Raw genomic sequence first — 26,034 nt, 5'->3', positions numbered from 1 at the left:
CTGGTCCTCCCTCCTTCCACACCATGTCGGCCAGGTGGGTTTTCCATGCTTACATTGTGGTGACTCTGTCTGGACTGTGACCTGAGGAGTGGATTGTGACGCCATCCCTGCACAGCTGTGCTTTTTCCTGTCCTGTCCGGTATTTTGTTTGCTTCAGGATCCCCCAAGTGTTCCTTCAAGTCTCAGGCCCAGTAGGTGCTCTGTGCTGGTGATGTCCTTCCCAGACCCGCTGCCCTGGTCTGATCTGGACGGGAGCCCATTGCCAGAATCTCCTGGGCTTCTCTCTGACCTTGGGGCCTCTGTGGGGTGGCTCCTTTCTCTTCTTTGGCTTCTGACACTTTCTGGTTTTGTGCTGCTTTTACTCTGTTCTGTTTGTTTCATTAAATAGGATACACTAAATTGATTTCATAACCATGAGTTGTAGGACTGTGTGTTGAAGAAACCACAGAGCTAGATGACCACTTACAGCAAAGCTGTAGCATTGTTACGGTGAGTCCCCCTGCCCCCTTTCCCCTTCTCCCTTCCCCTCCCCCCTTTCCTCACCTCCCCTCTCCTCCCCCAGGTTCGCCCCTCCCCTCTGCACTCACCGCCCCCCCCATTTCCTCCCCCCTCCTCCATGTTTCCTTTACCCCTCCTCTCTCATCTCCCTGAAACTCTTCAGAAAGAACAAGTGACAGAGTTAGGGGTCACAGAGGAAATAAATGGTGTCACCACCACCAGTGCTGCCCTCACTGTGTTGACTGAGGGTGGGGCGGGCTGCCTGGGTGCGTGCTGTGGTGGGGGGAGGTGTGAAGAGGCGCTCTAGGCTGAGGGTTCGCACATGCATGGGTGCACATCGGGGGTTTTGATACTTCCCTGGCTTGAGAATTAAGCCCCTTTACTTTTTTTGATAAATTACTAAATATGGGACATAAGCCTCTCCATCCCCTGCCTTCTCGCGCCTCGGCTAAGGGACAGGATTGGGCAGCATAGGGCTGACACTGCAGGGTGCCAGAGTCTCATGAGGACCTCCCGGTCTCTTTTCGCAGGAGCCACGGGTCACTGTAGCCGGGCTCGGCTTGTTCCCTGGACCTTCTCCTGTGTCCTCGGACTCTGCCCTCAGATCGCCAATGTAGCCCTTAGAGCTGAGATGCTCATACTGCCTGACTTTCACTTAATATATCGGTCATTTAACCATGCAAATGAAATTCCTTATTACTCTGCTTGAAAGGCACGAGCTGCACATTTCCTAGGGGCGAGCTGGGAGGAGAGGGTAATTTGGAGCAGATAATAGGATTCCTTCTTGTGTCTCCCGCACTGAACAGGAGACCCTCAATTACATTTGTTAGCGCTCAGTTATTCAAGGGACATAATCCTTAACTGAAACTTTGTTTGATGACGTGGAGAAACTGGGACTGATCTACTTAGAGGATAATCCATTTTTATCATTTTTTAAAAAATATTTTTTATTTATTTATTTGACAGAGATAGACAGCCAGCGAGAAAGGGAACACAAGCAGGGGAGAGGGAGAGGAAGAAGCAGGCTCCCAGTGGAGGAGCCCGATGTGGAACTCTATCCCGGAACGCCGGGATCACGCCCTGAGCCAAAGGCAGACGCCTAACGACTGCGCTACCCAGGCACCCCCATTTTTATCATTTTAATACATCCTCTTTTATAACAAAATATATTTAAAGTAATGCATATTTGTTGTAAAAAATCAAATTACCCCCCCCCCCCAATAAAGAAAGGAAGGAAAAGCCCCTACATCTGGTGATAGTTAGGGACAGGTTAAAGACATCTGTTGTCTAAGTTGCTTGATAACAAAGCCACTGTACATTCTGGTAGAGCCTCATAGGTGTAGCTGAGTAGACAGCTGTGTCTAAGGAGCTAACTCCAGCAGAGGGGAGAGCATGGGGTGGAAAATGGGGTGAGGCTGGTGAGTTACACAGGTGCGCTCAGGGCTTTGTAGACCTGTTAGGGTCCCTGAAGATGGAGTTTTCCGTGGGATGTGGATTGCAGATTTATATTTTGGTTCCCTTGTGCTTGTTTTGTCTTCCTCTTCCTGGAGGAGGGCAAGAGCAGAGGCAGGGACACACGCGAGGAGCTGGGCAGGTCATCCAGGTGAGGGACAGATGGGTGCATCTAGAAGGTGGACTCAGCTCTAAGGTCTGTACACCTGGCCCCGGAGGGCTTCCTGGCAAATGTGTAACAGGGAGATTCAGTTGCAAAGACCAAGGACTGCTCAAGTTTCAGGCAGTGGATTTTTTTTTTTTTTTTTACTTGATGAAAATCCTAATTCCCAAGGCTCATAAAAAGCTCCCTGTTTGCCCTGCAGAAGGCCGCCAGCACTGGGAAATACACAGCCTGTCCCCTCGTCCTATTACAAAAATGCAGCTTGGTGCTGCATGCTGTGAAAATTCCAGTCAGGTTGGTTCCTTTGTGTAGTCATCAGTGGATTCTTTTGTCCACTTCTGAGCGAAGGATTCCTTTCCATTTTTAGTGGTGTATTTTCAGTGTGTTTCTGGAGGAGGAGGAGTGCCTCCCTTGTGTAATTCATCCAGTCCCCCCTTTGCAGCCACGTTCTGCTCTTGAATGGCCCCATTGTGCTACCCTCCCCCTCTGCAGGTCTCCGCGGGCGATAACACAGGTGAAAATTGCCTTTGCTCTGAGTCACTGCTTGCTTTTTTGAGACTATCGAAGGCCTTGGGGGAAGCATTCAAGACCCCGTCTTGCTAGAGACCAAGTATCACATTGGTGATCCCGATTCATGGCAGCGCCGTGGGGGAGGAGCGTGGGTTTTGCGGGCAGACAGACCTCAGGTCGAGGCCCAGCTTCCCCACCATGAATTCCTCAGGCTTGTTGTTTCTCTCTTCGAGGCCTCTGTTTCCTCCTGCTTGGGAGGAGGACACGAACACTTTGCCGAGGGGATGGTTGGGAAGGTGGTCTTGGCACAGGTGCTAATGCCTAGGTCCGTGCTCATCAGCCGGTCAGGGGTTTCTCGCCTCCCTGCTCGTGATCCGGGTCCCCATCTTGCAGGACTCATGGTGGTGAATTTTAAAAGCGGCTTTGATTGTCTCCCAACCGTGAGGCTATGGGAGAAAACAGTATAAATTATTCAGGTTAGAGAAAATATGAGCTCTTACTCAGTATTATCACAGAGAGGCAAGGAGGGTTTGTTGGGGGCTGTGGTGAAATAAATCATCTTGAGTTGCAGCATAAAATAAAATTCCTCTCATCCATCAGGGGTGGGGTTGGAAATGAGACCACATATTGCTCCTTTCTTTGTACATCCAGCTACAGATTGCCCTTATTTTGAACATTGAAGTGCTAGGTCACTTCATCTGATGATGGCTTACGCCAGTCTCGTCGTTCCTACTCGCAGGTGTGAAAGCAGGTCCCGATTTCCTGTACAAATAATAATTCATATGAAGTTCTTCTTTTCCCTCTAGGCGAGTATACTGTGTGTCAGGACTAGCGTTATGAGTACATATGTTTGTGTGCGTTTATATCCTTTGGATTGAATGTACCTAGTAGGGGTATTTGAAAATTTCCCTAAATTTCTAAATTGAATGCTGGAGCCCCCGGCCTGTGGTTGGAGCCTGGCTCGGTGCTCACATTCCCAGCCGCTGTCTGGTGAAACTCACAGGACTATGGAAACAGTGCTGCACCATTCTGTGAAGACAAGCATGAGGTTCTGGTCATGGCAAATTCCAGATCCGCGTAGGCAGGCCCAGCTTTATCTCTCTGGCCCCCTACAAAGTTTCTTCCTTTAAAAAAATACTTATTTATTTGTCAGAGCACAAGCAGTGGGAGCAGCAGGGAGAGGGAGAAGCAGGCTCCCCGCAGAGCAAAGAGAAGGATGCGGGATTCAATCCTAGGACCCGAGCTGAAGGCAGCCACTTAACCGACCGAGCCACCCAGGCACCCCACCCCTGCAAAATTTCCAATTGGATTGGAATCACCCACTTTAAAATTCTGATTCTGACTTCATGCCTTCAATTTCCTTTAGTTCTCAAAAGGAATATTCTGTGTCTTCCAACTGGGGCGTATCGGAGCTGATGCTGACGGATTCCTCAGACCTGCTCTAGCCTGGCAGCTGGGCTCACACGTGCTGTAGAGCCCCGATGGTTTCTGAGTGGCAGAATTTGAAGCTCCAGCTGTATAAAAGGAGTTTTGGGAATCTTACCTTGAACTCTCCTCCGTTTTGTAGAAACAACTGCATTTGATATATTTCTCATTACTGGCTTCACTAAGTCTCTGTGTTCAGGAAAAGATCTTTCCACTTAGCATTTTAATGCCAGATATTTAAGGAACGCTGAGGCCCAGATAATGAAGAGTCTTGAAATGAGGATTTAATTTTACATCTTTTGTGCAACAACAGAAGGAGCTTGAAAATGACAAACCTTGCCTTTCATTATTTTTTCTAACAGTTCTAACTCTATTTAAGAGGAACCTTTATCTTGGGTGTTTGATTGTCAAGCCGCCAGTATTTGGACGCAGGCAGAGTCTGTAGAAATGGAGGTTGGGAGAGGGGAGACCAGACTGCATGGTTGGATCAGAATGAAAACCACCCTGTTGATGGAATAGAGGCAGAATGCACCCGTGGGCGCGTTCCTGGTTAGAGGTCAGGAGGCCTGGCTCCCAGTTCCGACTTGGAAATGACTTGTACTGATACCCTCTCGCTTGATAGTTGCTGACTGTCCCAGCTGGACTTCGGAAGTGTCATCTCAACGTTTCCAGGTACAGGATTATATCACTGCTTGCTGGTAGGGAAACTGAGGCTTAATACTGTGCCCGGGGTTACAGAGCTGAAAAATACCTCTCCGCTGTTGACATGTAACACTTGACTCAACCTTGTTGAGTAGCTGCCTCGTCTTGTGAAAAGGGTTTGGGATACATCATTGATGGGAACTCCTGAGCTGGACGTTTCAGTAATTCTTGTAAGTATTCTCAAAAAGGCAGTTTGGTTCTCTTCCGTACTTCCTCCTTATCTGCCCTGATGACGGGCAGGCTCTGGAAGGCTTAGGACCTTAACGCCAGTCATGGTCGTGCCACGGGGCGGTTCCGGGATCGGAAGTAAGCTAACAGGAGAGCATACTGCAGGCGATCTCTGTTCCAGGAACTCTAGGGAACTGTGCCTGGCCTGTGTGCCTCATCCAGGTCTGCAGGGAGACGGTGGATGGTCCACGAAGGCAATGGGAGGTAGCTGAGCCTTCCTGCTGGGGCGGGGGTAGGCCTTAGAAGGCAGTCACGTGGTGGACTCTGTGCCGGCAAGCCTGGATTTCCACAGCTGTCCGGGGAGGGGAGAAGGGCGGGATGGAGGACCAGCTTCCGGATTCTGCGGGCACTGCTCTAGCACCATGAGGCGCTGTTGTCTCACACCTGGGAAAAAAGACAGTTAATTAATACATAAAACGGGTAGGCCTTTCCTCCATGGTCTTGAGTATCTAAAATACTGTGGGTGCGAAGTCCTAGCTTTCCACCTCTTAGAGCAGGTGCTTCGGTTAATATTTGTTGTTGTAGTGATGCCATCTGGGATCTCTCCTGGTTCCGTTCTCTCTGGCGAGAACAGAAAATAGTCTGTCCCAAATACGGTTTCAGGACCATGGTAATATACAGAGAGGGGGATCTCTTTTATTTTCCAGGCTAGTCTTAAAGGCCACCTTACCGATCTCGTTGGAACATTATGGAGTTCACAGAGGAAGGTAGTTTTATTACTTTATCTTAAAATTATTTATTGAATTTTCTGATTTTAAAAGATACTGGGGGTGGGGAACCCACAGAAAAAGGAGAGAGGAAAATGACCCAGCATCTCAGTAGACTGAAGTATGGGCGAGTACTCTTTCAGCATATGTGAACCCCAGGTAGGCAGACCTGCTTGTGAGACACACCCTGAGAGCAGAGTGGGGCCTGCGACGGTCTGTGTTCCAGGCCCCTGGAGGTGCCCCTGGTCCGAGGTAGGAGCTGGACAGTCGCCCCCAGCGAGATGATGTGTGCGCCAGAAGGGCCCTGGCCCCTGAGACCTGCTCGCACAGGTGTGGAGGCTGAAAGAAAAGGAGGTCACCCTGGTTATCTGAGACACCCCAGAGATGGTATCTGCAGGAAACAGGTGCTCCCCCCGCCACCCGCCCGCTGCAAGAATGCGGAAAGAGCTGGGGAGACCTGAACCACAGCGCCTTGAGAAGGCCCAGCAGGGAGGGTGCTTGAGCCCCTGGGAAGGGGGGTGCCCTCCGGCTAGGTGCAGCCTCTGGGGGTGTGGGGCTCGAGGACGATGCTGGATGGAGCTGGAGTCGCTGCTCATGGCAGGTGACACTGACAGTGGGGAGACAGGAGGACAGATAGAGGGACACAGCCTCCTCTGGGCCCTGCCAGGGAGCCGGCTGGAAAGAGAGTTGGGGAGTGCAGTTTGTGGGGTCCTCAGCCAGGTGTCACAGAGCAGGGAAGGGAGGGTGGCTTTGGAGTGGAGCAGACCATAAGTAGCCAGCACTGTGTGCCATTTGAAAGAATTAAATCTGGAATCAACTTCTGCTCTGTTCTAATGTCACTTCTGTTTTCTCTGTGAATTATACATTAAGGGCATTTTCCGGTATCAACAGAGAACTTCCATCTTTCTCTGTGGTGCTGATTCTAGAGTCGGATTCCAGCTGAACTACTCATTAAGGGCATGACCGACCAGTTTATGTGACGACTTAGGCAACACTTTCCTTATTTGTTAAGTCCACCAAGTTGTGAGGATTAAATAAAATTATGTCAAAGCATTAGCAGCTTACCCCGGCTGACATAACAATGCTAACAATAGTAATGATAATTATTAGTCTGATGGGTTTAACCAGCCGCATTAGATGATGTCTGGTGAACTGTTTGGTTTTTCCCCTTGCTGAATAGTCTTGTAAATACATCTTTGCCCACTCAGTCTGGGTGGTTCTGTCAGGTGGAGTTTTACAAATGGACTGTTTGCATCAAACTCTTTGCTACTTAAGGCTTTCATATGTTTTGCCAAATTGCTTTCTAGAAATATCCTATCAATTTTCAGTCTTCCTTCCAACAGAGTACCTATCCCGCCGACATTTTCACCAGCTTGGGCATTGTCGCTCTTTCTTGCTCTTAGTTTGCTGAGCTGAGAACCTATACTCTTGTTTTTTATTGGCGTCTCTTTGATTATTAGGGATTTTGAAAGCATTTTTCATAGACTCAGGTGGGAGCAGTTGTGCTTTGTGTCCAAGCTCCTGGGGCCTGGACTGCTCACCGGCTCAGTCACCAAGAGCAGTTTTCTCAAAATCTCTCCCCTTCGTTGTTCACCCTGGGAGGTGGGGATGGTAGGAGCAGCGCGCATCTCACCATCATTGTGAGGACTACAAGAGACCCTGTGGGAAAATGTTCCCTCTGTGCCAGATTTTTGGAGTTGTTAACCTTAACTTTTGAGCTAACTTCAGCTCCTGTTGTGTGGGTTGGTCTGTTGACCGTCAGAAAAGGGAACTAGGGACACCTGAGAGTTGGGGTGGTGGTGCTGGGATCACAGTTGCAGAGGCAGAGTGATTCTGAGTGGGAGCGAAGGCCAGCGTGGCTGTGGGTGGTTGAGGTGGAATGTGGGCGCAGACGATTGGGGTTCAGGGGCCATTTAGGACCTGAGGGTGTCCCACGGGCGTGGGCCCTGACGTCATTTAGGCCAGAGAGGAAGATGGTGACCCAGGTTTCAGTGTCACCTTTGAAGAGCAGATAGAATACAAGGGCGTTGAGTGATGGGCCAGGTGGCCTGTGGATAATATGGCACGAGGGACTCTTACGGACCAGTGGAGGAGCAGGGGTTTGGAGGCATGGCGGTCAGCCCTGGCCCTGGAAGGTGTTGGGAGAACCCTTGCCTTCCGCAGGCCTGTATTCTGTGCAGAGCCAAGCTTCAGGTGTGACAGAAGGGTGGGAGCACTTTGGGGAAGGGTGAAGAAGAAGGAGGTCCCAGTGGGTTTGGTGAGGGGGAGTGTGTGTTGCTGCAGCAGCTTGGGCCCCCCACTTCTGAGTAGATATCCAGGAGATACCAGCATAGCACCTCCCCACGGCAGTCAGAAAGGCCTCCACACATTGCCCCAGTTCCCCTCTTACGGCAGAGTCGCCCCCAGTTCAGAGGCAGTATTGTACAAGGATCTGAGTTCCTCCTAGCCTCTGCCTCTCACGCCTCGTGGTCTTGGACCAGTTAGGTCTCTTTCCCTAAGCTTCCATGCTCCTGTCTGTGATTATCAATACACCCACCCGAACGCTCATTTTTTGCCTAAACAGCATTGTTAAAATCATTAATTTTTCTTGAATTAAGAGGTATTAAGTCACATTGTAATTTGAATACAGCGATGAGGTAGATAGGCCAGTCTTTCAAATATGCATTTGCTAATTACATAATGTGGAGCTTGATTCCTCCTGCCCATTGTCCAGGTTTTTGCTGTTCTTCTCTCATTTGAGGTTTGCATGTCCTCTTCGCACATGTGGCCTCTCTCTTACCCCTTGTCTTCTCTGCGAGCAAATCTTCTCCCTCCTGCTGGGCCCAGCTCACCTGCGGGCTCTGCTCCTGACCTCGGCGACCTCCACTGTTCCCTGCAGAAGGGGCCAGGCTGACAGTGCGGCTCATCTGTCAAGGTGTGGGCCGCTGGGGAAGGACACAGGAACTAAGGAGCTGTCCCCTTGTCCCCCTGGAGTCACCTGTCTGAAGACCGTTTTGACTGATTACGCTTGTTGTCTTGCTTAACCAATTGGTCACTTGAGTCCTGTTTTCTCTTCCCAGCTCTATTAGTCTGCTTGGGCTGCCAGAACAAAATACGGCTCACTAGGGGGCTTAAATAGCAGAAATTTATTTCTAGAAGCTCACAATCAAGGTGCCAGCGGGATTGATTCTTTGAGGCCTCTCTCCTTGGCCCGTAGATGTCTGTGTGCTCCTCCGCATATGGTCTTCCCTCTGTGTGTCCACATGGCCTCTCCTAAGGATACTGGGCAGGTGGGGTTCGGGCCACACGCACGACCTCCTTTTAACTTAATCACCTCTTCAAGGGCCCGCTCTCGAAATACAGTCACATTCTGAGGTACGGGGAGTTGGGGCTTTGACATACGAATTTGGGGAGAGAGGTAGAGGTTGCCATGAAGTCCAGCCCAGGACACTAACTTAATTATATGCTTTTTGTGAGAAGAGACCAGTGTGCAATGGATTATTAAATTTTTCTTAGAAGAAAGGTGAATTTTTTTTTTTTTTTTGGTGTTTTCAGATTTCATTATTTGATTGCTTCTAAGAAGTTGGTAAGAACGTCAGGGTCCCTTTACCAAGTGATACTTACTAATAGCCTCGCACACACAAGGAGTCTAATGTATTTGCCTCGGGTGGGACAGTGCGATTGCTTTCTGAGAAACCTCCAGCCGGTTGTGTGATTGCATAACCTGGAAGTGGCAGAAGAGGAAGCTTCTGCAGAGGGAAAAGCTGACCATTGAAAGCGTTCCTTAAGACAGGGTGTACCTGTCCACGTTTACTGAAGGCGGAGGCGTGTTGACCGCTGATGTTACCCGCACCGAGTGCTAGCTCCGTCCTTCCGTTTCCCGAAGACAGAGCCCTGCGGGGCTCTGAGGATCTGGGGTGACCAGGTGGCAAGCTCCTGGGGCACCTTCAGTGTGACGGGAGATGGGACAAGAGCACGGGTTTCTGGAGAGGAGCAAACCAGAGGCACACGTTCCTGGGAGGCGAGTTAAGGGTGCTGTCCCTACACCTGTCACCTGGCAGTGGAAAGTTACCCTCGGGGGCAGCCGTGACTTCCGCATACTCTTCAGAACTGCTGATGACCTTGGGTTTTCCAGTGTCACCTCACCTGTAACGTTTAGTGTATTTGTAGTCTCCTAAATGAGATGTCTCGAGTTGAAGGAATTAATGCCACCTGGTAAGACTTTCCTTGGTCGGGGAGGAGGCTTTGCCTTCCTGGGACACTTTAAAACTGGGAATTCTTCCACAGCCCTAGCCGTGTTACGTTACCTCGGGATTCTTGAGCCGGTAATTCATCTCCAACATACTTGACCTAGTTTACTTCTTTCTGGAAGGATTTTTGTTCAGACCTCAGGATTGGGCACTTTTTAAGGAATGAGTCCAACTGGGCCTGTTTGGTTTTCTTTTTCTTTCTTTTCTTTTCTTTTTTTTTTGTTTTTGTTTTTAAGATTTTATTTATTTATTTGACAGAGAGCCAGCCAGCGAGAGAGGGAACACAAGCAGGGGGAGTGGGAGGGGAAGAAACAGGCTCCCAGCAGAGCAGGGAGCCCGATGCATGGCTCGATCCCAGGACTCTGGGATCATGCTCTGAGCCGAAGGCAGACGCTTAATGACTGAGCCACCCAGGCGCCCTTCCCCCCCTTTTAAAGATTTTATTTATTTCTGATTGGTTTTCTTAAATGGACATGTTGCTTTGGGGGAAAAATGTAAGAAAATGAGCGGATTTAAAAATGTACAAACACTATGGAAGTTGAGAATTTTTCTTGAAGGAAGAAAAAATGGGCACCTGGAATGTTTCTCTTAAATTGTTGAGTGAGAATTGAAGCTTTGCTGGGGATGGGAATTGATTTCTGTGCATTTTGTCTGAGTAAGGCTCTTCCCAGTATTGAATATTGAATAGAATTGTTAGATTTTATTTTTTTGGAAGAAAGGTGGGTTTTCTTTTAGGTTTTATATGTTCCCTTATTAAAGATTTTCATGAAAAACTAAATGTAAATGGCTGAATAACACAGCATTCCGTGTGAAGGGGGTGGTGCATTTTCATTCTGCAATTGACATGTCCATTTACCTGCTGTTTACCCTGCTGGCCTGTGCCATCGACCTCCGTGTTGATAAATTCTAATAACCACTGGTTTGAAACCTTTGTTTCTAGTGCTTAAAGGGAGAAAATTAAAAGCACCAATTATTTGTCCTGACGAAATGCATTTTAGATCTGAGATAGCTAGATTTCTTTGAGTATTTGCTTATAAGGGAGAAGAGGGAGGCTAGAGGACCACGATTTTCTCTGAGAGGGATACAGGTATTCCAGGTGACTGACTGGTCCCTCTGTGAGCAGGCTCGCTCTGCCTGCTGGTCACTGCTCGGTGATGGGGGCTGGCGGGCACCAAGGTGGGGGCACTGTTCTCCGTGCTGAGGGGTGGGGGGCTTAGTTCATCGGGGGGTGGTGTGCTGGAATGACCCCTGCCTACTGCGATCTCTCCTCACTTCCCTCCTCTGCTTTGGGTAAGTTAGTGTAAATCCCAGACTCCTCCAGTTGCAGGAGGACTTTGACTTTTAGGGAATTCAGGCCACATCTCAACCAGGCAGAGAGATTAGAATCTAAACCCACTTTTTAAAAAACCTCTACAGGAGGTTTCATAACTTCCTAGGGTGTCATTTTCGGCTGCCTAAACTTGACTTTTGGGGTCCTTCCTTTGCTTACATGCTAGCCTAAAATTGATTGTATCATCGTTCCCACCTCTGCACACAGACCACCGGCCAGAGAGGGGGCTGCTGCCCACTCAGGCGAAACCTGCCAGGGAAGTCCCTGTTTGCAGACTGCTCTCCCTGGGTCTGCTTTGCCCGTCACCTTTTCTCCTCCTGTGTCTTTCTCCTCTGGGGTTTCTCCCGGCTGTCTTACTCTTACTCCTCCTGTTTGGATGTTCCCCGTGTCATGGTTTGCTTCAGGTCAGGGATGAGTCGTAGTAATTCAGGATTTATTTATTTATTTTTCTTAATTTTTTTAAAAAGATTTTTATTTATTCATGAGAGACAGAGAGAGAGGCAGAGGGAGAAGCAGACTCCCCACGGAGCAGGGAGCCTGATGTGGGGCTCAGTCCCAGGACCCTGGGATCATGGACCTGAGCTGAACGCAGACACTTAACCGACTGAGCCACGCAGGTGCCCGGTAACTGAGGATTTGAATTTCTGGTGCATAGCAGGTTCTCAGTAATGATTGCTAAACAGGAAGGCCCAGAACCAGTGTGAAAATACGGAACTCACCACCGCTTGGTAATTGACAGGACAGCTGTGAAGGGTGAGCCTGTAGACTGGGACTGGCCTCACTGGACTGTGTGTGTGCGTGCGAGCATGCTCGTACGGAGAGGGGCAGCCTGGACGAGGGCACTGGTATTTTAAGCAGTACTGGACACGTTGGGTCAGGTGTTGTTAGTAATTCAATGGAGTGATATGAGAGCGCGAAGAGGAGGCTGTGTGTGCAGAGTGGAGGGTGAACCGTGCGCAAGGGAGGGCCCTGGACTGGGGCAGCCGGGATGCCCGAGTGTTGGTGGCTGGGCCCAGGGAGAGAATGAGATCACTGCTGGATCACTGCTGGGGGGCGGTGCGAATGAATATATTGTTCACTCACATTTGATGAAATCGAGTCACTTATTCCGTGGTAGAAGGATGGAATCAGCGAGATTCGGTAAATATTGGGTAGCACAAAAAGAAGCTGTTGAGTCATAAAGTGGTTCTGCTTCCTCAGAAAAACAATTCAATGTCTTATTTTGAAAGTATAATAGGTGCTCTTTGGAAGAATGAAGGTAAGTGAAACAACCACTCAGACATAATAGAAAATGATACCCAAAGTGGCAGCCTCCCCTACTCTTGCCCCATAGAGGAACTTTTGGTAATGTGTGGTAGATGTGTTCTCCCAGAGGGATTCTTGATAAGAGTTACTGGTGGGGGGGTTGGGGGGCACCTGGGGGATGCAGTTGGCTGAGCATCTGATTCTTGCTTTCAGCTCAGGTCATGATCTCAGGGTTGCGGGATCGAGCCCTATTTCAGGCTCTGTGCTCAATGGGGAGTCTGCTTGAGATTCTCTTTCTCCTTCCCCCTCGGCCCCTCCCCCCAACTCTTAAAAAAAAAAGTTACTGGGGTGCTGCCAGGCCTTGGAGCAGAGGAACGAGGAACACAGGATCTGTTCAGCTTTCGGCGTACGACCCCAGTCACCGTTGCCAGCATTGCTGGCTCAGAGAGAGAGAGTTTGAGATTCAGGGCTGGGCTGCCAGAGGAAGGATGTTAGGGTTGGAGATGCAGATCTGGGAGTCCTCAGCATTTAGAAGCTTTGTTGGCTCTCTGCACACATTTCCCTCCGAGTTTTCCCTGGGAAGAGGGGACTGAGCTCGTCCCTGCAGATGAGTCCAAAGCTGCCAGTTGCAAATGGGAACTCTTCAAAACTGGTGTAAATTGCCCGTTTTAGTCTGTGGTACTTCCTTGTTTGTTTTAATAGGACATTGTCCCTCAAAAGTTTGTGCTTCCGAACCACCCCAGAGCCTGTAAACATCGTTCACGGGACTTCAGCCCAGAGAGTCTGATTCTGGAGGTCTGGGGTGGGGCTCGAGCATTTCCACCAAGTTGCCAGGTGATGGCGGTGCACACTTTGAGAGGGTCCACACTTTGAGAACCACTGTCCTACTCCTCGAGACTTCAGAAAAGTTGGTCCTCCAAGAAGATACTCCCCTCTGACCCTGTGGCTTCTCAGTAGTACATTGTCCTATGTGGAATCGTGCAGGGAACTAGCACCCGTCCAGTGTGGGAAATGCACAGGTTGTGTGACAAGTATTAATGTTCTCTGGGAACATCCTTCAAGGGTGGCGGGTGTTCTGCCCGTGTCCCCAGGGTTTCAGGGGGCAGGAGGCGAAATGAGCATGCCCAGGCTGTGGAAGGGGGCTGGCTCCACTGCCCCCGAGGGTGGAATGGCTTATATCAGAAACTTTATCATCCTGTGGATGGACCGGTATCTGTCTTCCTACAGTTGCTCATTTGATAATTAAAAAATCACCCTCATAAATGTTAACAGGCTCTTCATAGATGGAGCTGAAGAACAGCAGAGGCTTTGCAGAAGGTACAGAATGTGTCCCAGGGCCTGTGGCTGTGAAAATTTAAATAGGAGTGGGGAGAGGTTGGCACGTGTGTCTCCTAAAGTACATGTTGGAAGATTCGAAGGAAAAGCAGGTAAACATCATCAAGCACCAACGGTCTAAACCAAGTACAGAGTGCTGGGCATTAAAATTAAACATTAATTTCAAATAACAGGGAAAAAACCCCAACATTCAACAGAGGTTGATTGACAAAAGAATGGAATAAAAATGTTCCATAGAAAATCCTTAATAAAATAAAAATGGGGCGCCTGGGCGGCTTGGTCAGTTAAACGTCTGCCTTTGGCTCAGGTCATGATCCCGGAATCCTGGGATCGAACCCTGCCTCGGGCTCCCTGCTCGGCCGGGAGTCTGCTTCTCCCTCTCCCTCTGCTCCCCCCACCCTGCTCGTTCTCTTTCTATCAAATAAATAATCTTTAAAAAATAAAATAAAAATGGACATGTGGCATGGGCCTTAAAAACAGGCGATAAGTCCAAGGAAAGTTCCCTACAGTGAAAACTGTGCACAGGCGGGCCTTGCTCTGTATGACCCTATGGCGGAGCAGGACTGCCTCAGTGTTTCCCGGACCCCACGGAACCCCGTGCAGCTCTCATGAGTAGAACTCTCTCAGAGCGAGCGCACCATGGCGTGAGAAGGGAGATGCAGGGTTGTGTGTGGTAACCACAAGGGACAGAATGGTGTGATATTCACCGCTCCCTTTAACACCTGATCCGTCCCCACCACCATCTGGATCAGGGAAGCTGCTGCCAGGGTGGGATCGGCTAAGCCCAACATTACCCACGATAGACGGGTGTTCATCAAATAGGAAGGCCGCCCACGTTTCAGACGCGGTTCTGATACGGGGAAGTGTGTGTGCACGTGTACGTAGAGGAATGCAAGCCCTGGAAGGGCCTACTTCTCCCTCCTAGGAGAGACCCATATTAGGACAATTCGAAAATAATCAAACTTCACCCAGTAGAATATTACTGTGAAGGGAGTAAATATTTAAAAATGTATTTCAGATGGTCTTGTAGAGAACTAGCACGCTGACACGGTCTAGCATGCTGTAGCTGTTATTTAAAGAAGAATACCTTAACGTTCCGCTCCCGTTTCCTTTTTCCTCCGAAAGCATTCTGTTGGAAATAACGTTTGTAAAGTGCATTGTGGTATAACGTCCTTAGACCTCTCTTTCAAAGCTGTATGTAGCCGCAGAGTAATGGAGATTATTTTGTAGTTTGGAAAAAAATTAGAAAACTTGACTTTGATAGGTTTTTTTTTTTTTAAAGATTTTATTTGTGTGAGAGAGCGAGCGAGCATGCAGAAGCAAGGGGAAAGGCAGAGAGGCAGAGGGAGAAGCAGACTCCCTGCTGAGCAGGGACCTGGACACAACACAGGGCTTGGTCCCAGGACCCTGGGATCATGACTTGAGCTGAAGGCAAACACGCAAGTGACTGAGCCACCCATGTGCTCCTTGACTTTGATACTTTTAAATTAAAAAAAATCAAAGTGAGTACTGAGATGAAATTGTTCAGTCTTTTTTTTTTTTTCTATGAGGAAACTGAAAAACAATGTAAGTTTTCTGTCTTTAGGAATATTATTTTTTTAAAAATTCATGATTCAGAACACAAGGTAAAATTCCAATAAGCTAGGAAATAGAATGTTTCAGCCACTATCTTAATGAGTTACTAAGGTCAGGTCTGTGTGATAAGACGGTGCTGTTGGATAATGAGGCCCAGCTGAAATGTTAATCTGATAATGCACATTTGCACATTTTAAGGCCGTAAATTCTGCCTTATTATAAGAGGCCTAGATTCTGCCCATCATAAGGTTGATAATCTAGCATATTTGTTTCCTTTTATTTTTTATTTTAAAAAATATTTATTTGAGAGAGAAATTGAGAGAGGAATAAGTTGGGGGGGGGAGGGAGAGCAGAGGGAGAGAGGGGAAGCAGACTCCCTGCTGAGCTCAGAGCCTTGGAGCCTGTCCCAGAAACCTGAGCTCATGGCCTGAGCCAAAACCAAGAGTCAGAGGCTTAATCGACTGAGCCACCCAGGCGCCCCACTTGTCTCCTTTTAAATGTGAAGCCAGGGACCATGAAGGTTTTGTCTTGCATATATTGGTATGAAATGAACATCCCTCGTGGCCTGTGGCTGGCTTTCAGCCACAGAAGGTGACAGAAGGGGAGTGAGGAATTAGGTTGGATTCAGAGGGGCTGCTTCCTGGGCCTCAGGCCATGAATGGTGACACAAATCCTGTTATCCTTGTCACCCCAGCACCTGCTGTCCTGTGCGATGCCTCCAGCATACCAAGGTCTATGGCACTGGGCGCTGTGGCTTCTTGAAGTTTCTAATGGGACAGCTCAGTTCCGTTTGCCGCTTTTCCCTAGCTCTTGTCGGAGCTGGTGGTACTATGTTTGTGTGTGCAGTTGAGCTTTTTGTAGCAGCCCGAGCTAACTCCAGCTGCTCCTTGCACCAGCGACCTCTTGCCCTCTTACCGAGAGTTATCTCTGAGAATGATTCCAGCAACCAGCCCATCGTACAAGTTTTGCTAGTCTTTATAAAAGGAATTTTATTTTTTTTAATTTTTTTAAAGGTTTTATTTATTTATTTGACAGAGAGACAAACAGAGAGGGAACACGAGGAGGGGGAGTGGGAGAGGAAAAAGCAGGCTCCCAGCAGAGGAGCCTGATGTGGGGTTCGATCCCAGGACCCCGGGTTCACGCCCTGAGCCGAAGGCAGATGCTTAATGACGGAGCCACCCAGGCGCCCCTATAAAAGGAATTTTGAGCCTCTTGTATAGAGCCAGCTAGCCATCGTAAATCCTTTTTGAAATAAGGTGTGGAATAGGAACCAAAAAACCGACTGATTGGTTATTTTATTCATGATGTTTTGAAACTGGTTGCAAGTAGAGAAGCATTCTGATTTATGAATCACCTTTGTGTTTCGCTATGAGAGACAGGACAGTAATTCCTACTGTCTTAGAGAAATTATACGTGTGTGTGTGTGTGTGTGTAAAGCGTTGTGTGATGTTGCATGAATCTTCTTGGTCTGAGTTTCTGGCTCCTCATGTGCAGGCCTTCTAGAATCACACTGCACAGTTGGGAAGGGACATCAGGGATCATCTGGTTCATGGTCTCCCTACCTGGTGATATTTCTGGCAGGTGGCAGGCCTTTGCTCTCCCTCTGGTGAGAACCGGTCAGCTCTGGGCCTCAGGAGGCCACCTGCTCTGTGTTTGACCAGGTTTAACGACCAGAATTTCCTTCCCTCCGGAAGGCACATCTGCCTTTCTGCAGCCTTCACTCCTTGCTTTGAGGTTCGCCCTCTGCAGCCTCAGAACAGAAACTGTCTTGGCTTCTGCCGCCCCACCCCCTTTCCCACAGAAACATTTTCTTGAGTTGTTCATACATCTAAGTGGTTTTAAATTTAAGCTTAAAAAAGGCTTTTATACAGTGAGGCATCTCTGTGTGTCTGTCTCTCTTGCGCACCTCAGCCCCCAGCCAACTTGTTTTGTCCTCAGTCCGTCAGTGGTACATTTTTTTGTGTCCTTACAGACTACGCACACACCAACAAGCGTGTGTGTGTGTGTCAACACATACACACATCTCCTCCTTTCTCCTCACATGGAGGACGGTGAGCCCTGCAAAGCGTTCTCCACCCAACCTTGTCACGTACAGCTCGGGTTTGCAGGGCTGTCTGTAGGGCACATCCTCATTCTTTTGGTTGCTTCGTGTTCTGTTGTATGGATTCTGTCCTCAAACAAAACAAAATAGCCATGTTCCTCCTAAGTCATGCACCTTGGAATTGAACATAATGCTGGCCCGGGGAATAGGATGACGACATTCCCAGCTCTGGACTTTGAATAATGCAGGTGGTTTACTGTCACAGTGTTGAGTCATACTGAGCTTGAGATAATAAAATCCCCAAGATTTTTTTTTTTTAAGTAAGCGCTATGCTCCACATGGGGTTTGAACTCACGACCCTGAGACCCAAGAGTCACATGCTGCACTGACTGAGCCAGCCAGGTGCCCCGAAACCCCAAAGATTTTTTTCTCCCACTTTCGATGCTCTTCCCTCCTGCCCCCTGCACTGAGTCAGGCAGCCGAGCACACACACCACTGTAAAACTGCATCCTCAAGGTTCGACCCATCACCCATTCATCACCCAAAGATGAAATCTTTTTGGATTCTGATCCGGTTTTCTGACAGTTCATCCAGGTGTGGATGTCAGCTACAAATTGAATTAGCCTGCCATCAGTATCCTCATCCAGAGTTTCCAGACTCACAAATGTTGCCCGGGATGGAGTTAAAAATAGAGGCCTGGGACCTTACACACCCCTTCGACCCCACCTCCCTGGAGTTGTCTAATGATTATACTTGGGATGGGAGTTAACAACGAGATACAACTAAGTCCCACCTAACTTAATATCAGTTCACCCTCCTGTCGTCACCTCGGCTAGAAGAATATGATCGTGGTTTGGCCAAAGTCTCTGTACACTAGGTGTGCAGCCCTGGTGCTGTGAATCTTATCAGAAAAGGAAATAAGTTTGCAGGTCTTATTCTTGGCAGACCTTAGCTGTAGATTGTTTTCCTTTAATAAAGGAAGACTATTTAGTAATTCACTCAAGAACTTTGCTTTGGACCGATGTCATTTATTCACCCAGCCATCCGCTCCCCTTGGAACATTTGGGTGCCGAGCTCCTTACTCAAGTCTTGGAATGCCGTGCTAAGCAAGCTGAGGGATTGCTCTCTGGCTCCCTGGCCTTGACCGGGCTGCGCGGGGACCATGATTCTTGCCACTCCCTGTGAACTGCTGTCTAGCCCCTGCCTTCTTCGAGCTTCGTCTTTGGCACAATAGCTCATTTTAAGATTTTATTTTTTTAAACTCATCTCTACACCCACCGTGGGGCTTGAAACCCCACCCCCAAGATCAAGAGTTGCACGTTCTACTGACCAAGCCAGCCAGGTGCTCCATGATAGCTAATTTTAAAAGCAGCAACAATAAAGGGTGAGAGAAGAAATCTGGGGCACCGTGGGAGCCTTTTGTGGGAGGCCCTACCTAGCCTAGGAGCTCTGGGAAGACCTTGTCAGAGAATGTGCTACGTTGGCGGAGGGCTGAAGGACAAGAAGGAGATGGAAACTGAACAGTGAGTTGGTGGATCTGGCAGCGGGGAAAGCTATCCTGGTCCAAGTGTGTCATTTATAGTACGATTCATAGCTTCTCTTCTAAGTTGGGACATTTGCCCATCTCTTGTGTCTGACGCCTTTGGGATGATGGCCGATTCTCTTAGCCACTGTGGAAAGTGACTCCCTGGGATGAGTAGGTTGTCCTTGGCATCGTCCTAGTTTTGCTGCTTTGGGGCCCTGGTTCCCCCAGTCCCCTTCTCGCACTGGTCTTAAGTGAAGTCAGACACATGAGGGCAGGAAGGCTTCAAGCTGGAGCACAGGCGTGGGTACTTGAGCTGATCTTCCTGTCCTTCCAGGCGTCAGGAATAGTAACCTCTTGAGGACTAAACTAGGAGCAAATAAGATATTTGTGGGAGCAAACCGAGACATGATCTGTAAATACGTGGCTGGAGATTTTGGGACCACCCACAGTTCCGGGGGAGGTGACTTGGATGTGATCTCCGGGGGGCACGGCAGCATTTGGTTGCTGTCTGTGGTGGGGGAGCTTCGTCACTTGCATTGCATGGTGGGAACAGAGCCTGGGAGTGGGAGGGGTGGGGGTGGGGGTGGGCTGGAGCTCAGGAAAGGGAAGCCCAGAGAGGTTTCTGTTTGGCGGTGCTTTTGGAAGGCCTGTCCAGAGCCGTGGGGCTCAAGCACTTGGGAGTGGCAGCGTCACCGTGTTGTGGAGACGAGTATGGCGTGTATTTGGATACTCAAACTAAGCCTTGTTCTTCACACACAGCCTTTGATGGATGATAATTTGCACCTGTCCAACTTGCCTACCGAGTAAACATGCCAGTCCTGAGGCTTCAGATCCGTGCAACGGGTCATTTCCTCACTGTAAAATCTAAAACGCGACACTCGGATGAGTTTCTTATCAGCTGTGTTCAGTGTGTCCTTTTCAAAATGCTAGGAGCCCTTGGCACACCACGTGAGTCCACGCTTCTGCCCCTTCTTGGGGAGATTCAGATCTGGGACCACGGAACTCACTCCATGGATTGTGCTCTTGGGGGCCCTTAGTAGCCCCTGCTGCCTGAAACCCAGACCCTTCCAGATCCTTCCAGTCAAAGTATGCGTTCCAGAAACCCAGACTTCACTTCATGGAAGAGGAGCGGTCAGAGTTATGACTGCCATGAAAAATACAGAACTTTAGATTTTGAGCTGTGATTTTTGGCTTTCAACAAAGTGCAGTTGTTTATTATGATCATTTTTAGAACTATACACACAAGATAATTCTTGTGTTAGTGATCTTGGGGGAATTGAAACATGTTTCCTGTCTTGTGATTCGAGGTTGGGAACAAAAGCACCATTGATAAATGGATTCTTTGAAGACCTTTTACATGGAGTTTTACCAACTCTTCTGGTAAAAAGAGAATTTTTAATTAGTGGAAGAGGGCGACTCAGTGCTTTGAGCTTGAGCTCTTGCCAGCTCATTCATTTCACGGACACTGTTCAGTGGCACCCTCCTTCCCTGTCTACGTGATCGCTGAATTACGTGGATTCTTGGCTTTCGAGAACTGAACGTTTCTCATTGAGAGCCACTCTAAAACTCTGTGCACACATGGAAGGCTTTACATTCTTGCTGAGTGTACGTTTGAGTCCTGTTCGGAGTGAGGCCCTTGGGGCTGTGAACGCCACTCAGGACCCGCCTGATCCCAGCCACCACCCACGGCTGACTCCTCAGCCTGCCGCTCACCCCGCCTGCCCCCCATCTCCTCTTCTTGAGGGACTGATTTTCCAGGTGAAGTGTTGGCAGAATGGTGAGATCTACAAAGAACCCGGAACGCCGTGGCTTGACTCTATTCAGAAGTCAGAAACAAAGACTTCTCATGTTGTCACTGAAAGAATTAGATGTAAAGCTAACACTTTTAAGGCATGGGTGAAAACTGCACTCAGTTGTGGGAGGGTGGGGGGGCGGGGTTCAGTGTGAGCCCTGGGGAGTTGCCATGAGGCTTGACAGAAGCTTCCAGATGCTCCTCCAACATCAGCCTTGCCTTTGGGGAGCAGGTGTTGTGGCTTGCTCCCTGGTCATGCAGTCTCCTCCTCCCTACAGGCCGTCAAGTCCTCTGGGCTCGGGTCTGTCTGCACTCGCGCCGCCCCCCCCCCCCCCCCAGGCAGTGCTTTGGTGCTGGGCCGTCCGCTCTTCACCCTGATGTGGAGTCCTGCCTTTTTCCTACCTGCCCTTTCCCTCCAAGGGTTCTCCACGATGTCTTCTCTTTAGGGGACCAAGAACGGGATCCTGTTGGGATTTTACTTCTCTTCTTGCCTCCCGAATGCGTTTTCCTGTGACTGTTGTGCAAGACAGAGCAACCCGGTTAGGATTCTGGCCTCCTCAGCTACGCTCCCAGGTCTCTGTCGCACACTTGGTTAGGCTGCTGTCCCCGCGGGTCCTCTTTGTATAATGGTTTAAAAACTGTCTAGACTCGGGGACTGCACTGCACTGTATAGCATTGGCTTCATGTAGCTTGACAGCCGTGAATTGGCGTGCTGGTCCCCAGTGCTCCAGAGGAAGTCTTGCCCTTAGAACGTGGGATTACAGGAGCTCCCCCTTTCACTTCCAGGCAGCTGGATTCCACCGCTGGATTGAGGTACAGTTGAGCTAAGAGTAGGGATCCCTTCCTCCCTCCCTCCCTTCCTTCTTTCCAGTCTTCCCACGTTTCACAAGATGATGTTCAAACCCTGCTTCATTCTTGCCGTGAGTTTTAGTGCCGTTCAGAGCAGCGCCATCCAGCAGAACTTCCTGTGATTGTGGAAATGGCCCATATTCTGTCCCTGCGTGTCCAACACGGTAGCCAGCCCCTAGGCATAGGTGCCTGTTGGGCAGCTGACGTGTGGCCCATGTTACTAAGGGACTGACTTGTAGTTGTCATCGATTCTGCTTCGGCTTAACCAGCCCCGTGTAGCTGGTGGTTACGTGTTGGACAGTGCGCCCATGGAGCCGAGTCAAGAACATAAGACGTATCTGCAGGAAAGAAAGACTACAGTGACTTATTACGTAAGTGCCAGACGAAATGATCCGTCCGAAGCCAGGCTCGGAGAAAGGTGCTGGGCCCCCCCAGGCTCAGTGTCCGTTTATGGCCTCTGTACCGAGCTCTGGGTTCTGACTCCTGGCTGCGTCTTGGACGTCTCTGCCTCCCCACTGGCAGGGAAACCTCAGGAAATCCATGTTCTCTTACTTCCCTTCGCCTCAGACTCCCTCTCTTCTCTTTAGTTTCTACCATCAGATAGCGGCAGCCCTGTTACACCCAAACTGGGAACTTGAGGGGGTGCCGCCTTCTTCTTCTTCTTCTTTTTAAGATTTTATTTATTCGACAGAGGGAGAAGAAACAAGCTGGGGAGCAGCAGGCAGAGGGGGAGCCCCATGTGGGGCTCGATCCCAGGACCCTGGGATCACGACCTGAGCAGAATGCAGATGCTTAATGACTGAGCCACCCAGGCGCCTCTGAGGGGGTACCTTCTTTGCCTTGCAAAACCAGTCTATCACCTAGCCGTGCTGTGCGACCCCTGTCCCCCCCCCCCCCTCCCCCAGCTTTGGAACCAGTCCCATATCTTCCATCCCCAGAGCCAGTGCGCAGTCCGCCAGAACAGTGTAGCGGACCATGTATCGTGTCCTGTCCTCCTCTCTCTGGATTCGACTCTCTCTGCTCCTGTCCTGCAGTGAGCCTGTCCCTTGTCTGCTGGATGTGTCTGACCTGTAGCACACAGAGGATGAAGCCAGGCCTGGGCAGCTGTTCGCTCCCCCGTCTCTCTGCACGTTGATTTGCTCTCCATTTCGAGGTACCCTCATGCTGCTTCTTTTGCCTGAAGAATTGTTCCTCTCTCTTCCTCAGTCTTCGGGGCCTGGCTCCCATGGCCGCTCATCTGAGCAACTTTCCTTGTCCCCACCCCTGACACGTACGTTCATTTCTTCCTCCTCTGTGTTCCTGTAGGTTACCATTCTTCACTGCTGCTGTTAAGTTTATTGTGGCGTCTTGTAATTGTGTGTATGTTGTTCTTCTGGGACATAGAAAGTAAAGTCCTGTAGGCTTGAACTCTGTCTTATTGACGCCTTCTTCCTGTACTGTTCTTGGAGTGTTGTAAGCGCTTTGGGTTTCCTGAGGACATGGCCGTGAGCGGATCGTAGGGGATGAATGGGTGCTGTGAGGAAGGGCATTGGGTCCCTGCAAAGAGCACAGGTAGTTCAGGGATAAAGCAGGTCATGGTGAGCCTTCATTGTCGTGCTGAGGGGTTTTAATGAGATCCATGTGTCCATGGCGAAGACCCACTGTTGTAAGGGAGAAAGGACATTCTAGAAAGGTTGGACTAATGAGGTGGCAGGTGAATTAGGATGGAGAGAAGCTGCCATACGACAGCAGCTACTCAGGGTGGGCACGTAATAGATGCTCAGTAGCTTTTGGAAGGAGGTACAATTGAGGTGATGTTGGTTGGTGTGGGTCATCCCAGTATTAGCAGGAACTTAAAATAAGGGTGTGGGATGGAGAAAGGGTTGTTATAAAGGCAGATAGAAGTTTCACAGCTACTCTCTAATGTTCTTTTTTTCCAGAATTAAAAAAAAAAATCATACAGATGATCATGTGCCCTAGATTTTCTGGAGTTGTCTCAGTTTGGAGTATTGACTGTACTTCTCTAAAGTGCGGGATTCTGTACTTAAAATAATACAGCCATTGCATGTACGTTGAACAAGTCACCAAGTTCTGTAAATTCTGCCTTGAGCTGGTATCTTTTCCTTGTGTTGAGCAGTGTCCTAATACGCAGGGAAATCTCCACTTAGCCAAGAGATAAACTAGACGACAGTTATTGTGTGGGATTCTCCATGTGCGCCGATTCTCCATTGCTGTGTTACGGATGATCCCGCAGTGTGTCAGCAGAAAGCCACAAAAACGGCTTCGCTGAGTGTTCTGACACATGCCTTCCACAGTTACCAGCACAGAGCAGGCAAAGATCTGCCATGAGGTGGTAGTCAAGATGTCAGTGAGGAGTGCCGTCATCGGAAGGCTTGCCTGGGGCTGGAGGATCCACTTCAAGATGTTTCCTTCACGTGGCTGTGAGCGGGAGGCCTCAGTCCTCACTACATGGACTCCTCGTAGGGCTTCTTGAGTGTCCTCACAACACGGCAGCCTCTGGCTTTCAGAGTGAGTGATCTGAGAGAGGAGGAAATCACAGTGCCTTTAATGACCTAATCTTCAACTTTTTCCATATTCTGTTTATTAGAAAGAAGTCACTATGTCCAACCACCAGCGAGAGAGGAAAATTAAGCCCTGCCTCTTAAAGAGCGGAATTTCAAGAATTTGTGGACATATTTTTAAAAGCACAGAACATAGAGGCACCTGGGTGGCTCAGTCGGTTAAGCGTCTGACTCCGTTTCAGCTCAGGTCATGATCTCATGGGTCATGAGACTGAGCCCCTTGTGGGGCTCTGCACTCAGCTGGGAGTCTGCTTGAAGGTTCTCTCCCTCTACTCCTTCTCCCACTCTTTCTCTCTTTCAATAAATAAATTAAAAAATCACACAACATAATTTCTGAAGGTTAGTCACCTTGAGCATTAAAATTAGAATTCTGCTCTGGAGGGCCATCCTTTTACCTCTCCCCGTTTCCTCCGTTTGGCATATTAATGGCCATAATCTAGCCGTGGTTGAGAAATGTAGGTTGTGCACAGTCTGTTCCTGCAGTTTTCTCCGAAACTAGTATCCCTGGGACTTGAGCTTGTTGAGAATGTTCTGTGTTGGGCTGATAGTGGTGAACTGCCACAGAGGATGGGCCTGTGAGTTGGGGCTGTTTGCTGTCATCAGGGTTTTCTGAGCTTGGGCTGGACATGTAGTTCAGTATTGGGCTCCCCTCCTGTAACCCCCTGTGTCTTTGTCCTCCACCCACGTATTATAGGTTTCTCTTCCGCCCCTGTATTACAGATATATTACAGGTATGTATATGTCTAACCTCGCAACTGATCGTAAGCCCCTCCTGGGCAGAGAAGAAGGTAGACACCTTCTTGTTTACTTTTGTGTTCTTCCTGTCTGCTAGCACAGCGCATTGAACATAAATGTCACTCAGCACATTTTTTTGCATGAACAATGAGAAGGTCAGAGTGGAGAACTGAGAGAGAGCAAGAAGGTCGGAGAGGGGGCTGCAGTGTGAGGCCGGGGACCCATCAAAGGAGAGAAGAGGGGAAAAGGTTTAGAGAGTAGGAATTGGGGTGGCAATACAGAGTAGGAAAAGGCAGAGAGTGAAGAGGACAGGAGGTTGCAGAGCTGAAATGGGCGGGAATAAGGGATGAGGTCGGGGCGACGGGGGTTGTAGAAAATTTAAAGAGATGTATGGAACAGGATCTTGGCTCATAGCTGGAGCAAGAGCAGGTGGGAACGGGAAGATGAATGGTATCTGCTGTGTAGTAGGCACAGGGTGGGCACTTTATGTTAGCTGATTTAATTTTTAAAGCAACTGAAGTTAATGGACATATCTATAACTTAGATGTTTCAGCGTATAAAGATTCTGATCATCCCTTTAAACCAGGAGTGTGTACGTGAGCCTGCAAGTGTTATGGGTAATAGTGAGAACTATACGTCACTGGTGGAATATGGAAGATAAATGTGTAAATTAATAGAGGGGTGAAAGACTAAGATGTGCAAGTTCCTGACATAGGTCTTCCTTGTCTTACAAGGATGGGCTGCTGTATGTGATACCTGGGGTCCCTGGGGACCCTGTGGAAAAAGAACACTATTTTCTAACCCAGATACCACCTTTTGCCAGGGATGGGGGGTCAGCTGCCATTGTGAAGGATAAGGTATGAAATATGAAAAGTTACCTTCTTGGGGTGCCTGGGTGGCACAGTCAGTTAAGCGTCCTGCTCTTGGTTTCGGCTCAGGTCGTGATCTTGGGGTCCTGGAATCAGTCCCTGTGTCGGCCTCCATGCTCAGTGTAGAGTTTGCTTGAGACTTTCTCCCTCCCTCTGCTCCACCCCTCACCATGTGCGCTCGCACTCTCTCTCTCTCTCTGTCTCTCAAATGCATAAATAAAAATCTTAAAAAAGAAGTTTACCTTCTCAAGGTGGATTCCTAG

General features: G+C 49.1%; 1 protein-coding gene across 4 annotated transcripts in view; it reads left to right on the top strand.

The window, feature by feature from the left end:
• The window catches only part of NEDD4L (NEDD4 like E3 ubiquitin protein ligase), a 332,508-nt gene that overhangs the window by 75,704 nt on the left and 230,770 nt on the right, over nucleotides 1-26,034 (top strand). Inside the window, exon 1 of one of the 4 annotated variants that reach the window (XM_057313372.1) lies at nucleotides 9,861-9,879. The exons of the other annotated variants lie outside the window; for them this stretch is intronic. The gene's annotated coding sequence lies outside the window, so the exon portion shown is untranslated. Of the gene's footprint in view, nucleotides 1-9,860; nucleotides 9,880-26,034 lie in introns of those variants that run through there. 4 annotated transcript variants of the gene reach the window in all.

The sequence above is a fragment of the Ursus arctos genome, unplaced genomic scaffold (genome assembly GCF_023065955.2).
Source record: "Ursus arctos isolate Adak ecotype North America unplaced genomic scaffold, UrsArc2.0 scaffold_17, whole genome shotgun sequence".
Lineage (NCBI taxonomy): Eukaryota > Metazoa > Chordata > Mammalia > Carnivora > Ursidae > Ursus > Ursus arctos.
The sequence above is the reverse complement of the archived record's forward strand: the minus strand, read 5'-3'. Positions and strand labels throughout refer to the sequence as shown.